Consider the following 5,754-nt stretch of genomic DNA (forward strand, 5'->3'; position numbering starts at 1 on the left):
TCTGAGATGAAGAAATACCCGGCACGCTGCAGTGGCACAGCCGCAAAGGGGAGATGGAGTTGTCCCCTTGTAGAGTGGAGCTGTTGGGTGTTTCACCTCTCCATACTGTGTGGGTGCGGTGTGGGAATCAGTGTAAAGGTTTAATCTGGTTACAGGAGAAGCTTAAAACAGGGCCTGAACACTCACTGTATCATAGAATCACAGAATCATTATGGTTGGAGAAGACCTCTAAGATCTCCAATCCAAACCATCCCCCTATGTCCACTGCCCACGTCCCTCAGTGCCACATCCTCATGGTTCTGGAGCACCTCCAGAGATGGTGACCCCACTACTCCCTGGGCAGCTGTGCCAGCACACCACTGCTCTTTATCAGAAGAAACATTTCCTAGTATCCAGAACTTCTCGTGGTGCAACTTAAGGCCACCACCTCTCATCCTATCGCTGGTACCTGGGAGCACAGACCACTCCCCACCTCACCACAGCCTCCTCTCAGGGAGGTGTACAGAGCCATAAGGTCTCCCCTAAGCCTCCTCTTCTCCAGTCTGAACTCAGCCTCTCCACATCAGATTTGTGCTCCAGACCCTTCACAGCTTTGTTGTCTTTCTCTGGACATACAGTGATCCCATCTGTTTCATGAGGGATCATTGGATTTGCCCAAATCATAGAATTGTAGGGCCATACAATCATTTGAGTTGAAGGAAACCTTTAATGGTTATCCAGTCCAACCCCCACTGCAGTGAACACCCACAGCTTGGTCATGTTGCTTAGAGTCCCACCCAGCCTGTCCTTCAGTGTCTCCACGGATAATGCATCTACTGCCGCTCTGGGTAACCTGTGCAAGTGTTTCCCAAGTCCCTGGGTTTGCTTCTCCCAGAGATTCACCTATATCACCCACCAAAGCCGGGTTTTCTTTCAGAAACTCTATGGGTTTTGATCTGGATACATTTTCATCAGCTTCCATTAAAACAGCTACAAAAAGGCCTTCCTGTGGGTCTTGATATTCTGCTTGTCAAAACTCACTCTAAAAAAATACCAGTTTGGCAAAGAAGTTCAGCACAAATGTTATACCCAACTTAGCTGAGTGTTATATTAAGAGACCAAAGCACAGGAAAAAAATGAAAATAAAGTTATCTGAAGTAGATAGTTCCTATGAAAATAGAAAATTAGCATTTTCCCATGGGAAAGATCTTTCAATGTAAAATGGCCAGCCAGCACCAAGTATTGTTCATTGTTAATTGCAGAAACTTTTGTAATGGGTAAAATCTAAAAGCAGAAAAATGTTTTCTTTTATTAGTGACCCCAAACATGCAGACTTTTTGATGATCCTGGATTAAGTTACAGACTCAGATGAGATTAATTATTCACGAGGGTGGTAAAGCCTTGACTTGGTCCTGTGGGCTGCTTTGTGAAGGAAAAGAGAGAGAAAAGGGGAAAAGGGAGTTGGTTTAGAGAGGAAAGAAATATTTGAGCTAAAAATTTACTGAGAGATTAAAGTGAAGAGTAAACAAACCTGAAGATAGGAAAATGAAAATAAGTAAAGCAGAGGAAGGAAATGAAAACTTTGGGTTTGTATCTATTCTATCAAACAGATCCGGAGGGAGGCTGGGTCTTGTCTGAAGAGTCAACACAGGCTCAGGATGTGGGGATGTTGGGTGAGGTGTCCTCTCGCCAGCAGAAGCAGAGAGATGCCCTATGCCATCATTACGAGCAATGGTGGGTGGGTGGTGTGCATTTCTCTGCAGTTTATAAAGCATTTACAGTTCACACTTACTTCACTTTCGTTTCACCATTGAGGCAGAAGTCAAAGAGAAGCTCATCTGCCATAACCACATTGGATATGTCTGAAGAAAAAAAAAAAAAGTGCCCAGTTATTTGGTTTCCGTATGGTTTCCAGTCTTACCAAAACCTCAGGATGTATCAGACATGAAAAAGCCAGTTTAGCTAGGACTGAAACAAATGCATACCTTTTCCTGAGAGCACTTTTTTTCAGCCACTCCATTCTGATGAACTCAAAGACCAGCTACAGCTAACAGCAACTGTAGAATGGTTCAGTGGAAATTGGACATGTGTCAAAGCACAAGGAAGAGGCAGGGAGGGGAGCAAGGATTGCTTTTCCTCAGAAATTTCCTACTTCTTTCTTTAATGGCTTACTCCCCAAACCAGCTGATCAAGGAAAAGCATTAGTCAGACAAGGAGGAAACATTTTGCCACTGAAAAAGGAAAAGAACTAGCTTAACATGGTGACACATCGGGGACGGACAAATTACTCCGGAGAAAGCAATTGACCTGAACTATCATCCAAACAAATACAGACCAATGCCATGAGCTCAACTTTTCTATTTTGATGAGTCCTTTTTTTCCTGAGTTTATGCTTTCAACACTATGCATAATTTTCTTTTCTCGTGGTGAGATCTTTCTGCTTATTCAGGAAGCCAGAAGGGCAGGAGTACTTCCCTGCCTGTGCAGAGGGGCAGGGTGAAGGCTGGCACCATTGACCAGGGCAGCCATTCCTGACACAGCTCTACCAGCACCGGGCTGACGCCCTAAGCATTTTTCAAGCAGGAGTTGTTTAGCCATCAGACACTAACAATTTAGGGATTGTTGACCACTGCTGGATCCAAACCAATTCCATATTCTGTATTCTGCCATCGTCCCCTTCAGCCATCCCCTCCTATTTGGTGAAAAATTCCAGAGAGGAGCCTGTGGAAACTCTGTGCATGCAACCAGAATGTGGAATCTGAGATCAGACAATCATTGTAAAGGCTGTGAAGACGGTCTTTATTTTTACAAGATGCTTTCCCTTAGCTTTCTGATGGGATCCAAGTTCAACTTTCACCATTTCAGCAAGCTGCATGCTCTGTATTCCGAGGGCAGGCTGAGATCTTGGCACCAGTGCTGTCCAGTGGCACACAGAGAACGCTTTGATTGACTTATTTGCTGAGCACTGTTTTTTTACCTGGGGAGCACTGCCCGCAGGCATTCTCAGTACCATGCAACATGAGTGTGTGCCGTGCACGAGTTTTTCCTCAAGAACGTTATGGAGGTGCTGGGCAGCAGGCTGGCTTGGGCTGTGGTGTTCAATGTAGTGCACAAGGCAGAACTCCGAGGCTTAGGCTCTCACTCTCAGGGCCAGTAGAAACCTGAATGGAGGAAAAGAGGCACAGCTAGCATGGAACAGCCTGCCTGGCCTGCAGCAGGCTCCCTGACCGGGCTGCATTCCCATTAGACTCCAGCCTGCACTCCCTACCTAGGCTGGAAGGGGCAGGGTACAGAAGCCAAATACTGGAGTGATCTCCCTAGGAAAATGATGTCCCACTCCCTCGTGATCACACAGCAAAGCAGGGACCGTACAATCTGTTTGTTCTTGTCTGTGAGTCCTTTTCCAAGCCCTTGCCTTATTATGCATCTCAAACCATTAAAATCAGAGCAATTAGAACAGATAGATACTCAAAACCATACAGAAGTTTCTTGTCAGAGTAGCCTCCTCTCACTCTTTTATCTGATAGAAGGAAAGCTAAATGCACAGTAGATCATACAGATCAAAATGTACTGAGTCCCTTCAATCTTAGCAATGTTTTATTTCAAGGCAGTGCTGGTGGGAACTGGCCCAGGCCAGAAGATCTGGAGAAGCTCAGCGTGTAGGCTGGGACGGTCCCTTTTACTGTGGGGAATCCAAAAATCTGCAGGATGCTTTTTTTAAATAAGTAGGGCATGTAAACATTAGCACGAAGCAGGATTTCTATCTGTGCTTCTCTATTTAGATGAAATGAATGCCAGTTATTCACTGAGCACATATTCATGCTTTTGAATTCGTGAACTGAGTTTGGTTAGAAGTTTGTATTCATGGTATTAATTGGTAGTTTTTTCCCTTTTTAGGAGACAGGTCACTATTTCACATACTCAGTAACACATGCAGAAGTTAAGCCCCCAAATCTTTTTACTGGGGTAAGATCAAAGGACTAATTGCTGTTAGAGTCTGAAATAAAAGTTTTCCACCTTTTTACTGGGGCGTGTTGTAAGTTTGCACTGCACATCAGTCCGTGGAAAAAACAGTTGTCTGCTGGGTGTCCTTTTATTACATTTAACGGGCAAAGTCCTCAGCTTAGTGTTTCAGTCTCCCACACTACTACTCTGCACTAGATGTGCCCTTGAGCTCTATGAGAAGTCCCACAAGTCCCAGTGACTTCAACAGGAGCTAGAAGAGACTCTCTAAATACCAGCACCACTGTTCTAAAGATGCAGTTTCTGACACTAGCAAATAAGTTTTTTGCCAGCAGTAGTATTCTGTTAACTGTCCTTAAGCTTTACAAAGGCATGATGGAAAGAAAATCTTCCTGTTGCCCTCACTTCCATGAGAAGCACCACTGTCTTCATAATTTTTCTGCTTGCGAGCTGAGGACTTACACAGTGCATTTTTTACATGTTTTTGTCTACGTTGGTTTTATAAGTTTAAATAAGCTCCCATCTGCCAAGTGCTTCCAAAGAGCATTGGCGCTGAACCAACCCGAGAAGCTTGACATGAAGATTACACACCAGTTGTGCTTATTCAAAACAATAACTTCTGACCACTGCACCAGAAGAAAATAGACTCATTTATTGTCTCATAATGGCACATCTCTGCAATGCTGGCCCCGCTCTGCCAACGAGAAGGATATTCTTCTGATATTTGACAATATTTCAGCTAAATCTCCTTAACATTGTGCAGTCCTTTGGCTCTTTAGGTTTGGTTTGGTTTGGTTTGTTAAAAGCTCTTGTTTCAGTTTGGTGTCTAAAGAAAACAAAGCAGTGTTGCTTCCATTGTTAAAGCCAAAAGCGGGAGCACAGAAAAAAATGTTCCTCTTGGAAGATTTTGTAGATTGGTATTCATGAAACAGCTGGAGATGAAACATACAATGCTAATCCTGTCCAGTTGCTCCTGGTCATGTTGCACGTTCAGGAAATTCATAATTAGGTGGTTGCATCCACAGTGTTTCCCCTGCAGCAATCTTTGCGATTTATCTTCTTTCTTGTCATTAAAAAACAAACAACAACAAAGAAAAACCTACAGAGGAAGAAGTGGGGGAGAAAATGCAAGCAGGAACAACTTCAAGTATGCTGGATAGCTTCTCCCCACTGTAAAAAAAAATCAGATGTTATCATTTCTGCACACACCAGCAAACTTATGCTGCTCCATTGCCCTTTTCTATCACAGTATTTTTCCTATTCTGTATCTCCTTCTCCTTCCTACTCACAGAATTTATTTTGCCAGATAGTTTTCTTATTTTCCCATGCCAGTTATGCACATGCCTTCCTGTAAAGGCAACCACACCTGACAATTTAGAAATAAACACTTCGGTAAGTAAACATTTATTTTTCTTGCTGAGTGGAATCACTATACAGGAGGTTTTATTCCCAGTTCCTCCCAAGGTTTCTAATTAATTCCTAAGTAGTTTCTGCTTTTTACTTTTACTTTTCCTTCTCTACTGCATTTTACAGGCAGTGTTTTGTCAAAAATTCAAATTTAAAATCAATCAGCAAGGATTCGTGCTTCCTTTATAGCCTTTAAGTAGCCTTATCTATTGTTAATTAGATGCATATGCAATGCGGAGATTTTAGTCTATAGAGAAATTGACAAGAGATGCTGCCAGTTTGGTATTAAACAGTTGTCAGTGATTCAGCAGATCAGCTCTGAAATAGCAAAGCATTAAATGTAGTTATTTTAAACAATCATTACCACTGTTTTTTTCCCAAACTAATTATAAAAAAGCACCTGGG

The sequence above is a fragment of the Meleagris gallopavo genome, chromosome 11 (genome assembly GCF_000146605.3).
Source record: "Meleagris gallopavo isolate NT-WF06-2002-E0010 breed Aviagen turkey brand Nicholas breeding stock chromosome 11, Turkey_5.1, whole genome shotgun sequence".
NCBI lineage: Eukaryota > Metazoa > Chordata > Aves > Galliformes > Phasianidae > Meleagris > Meleagris gallopavo.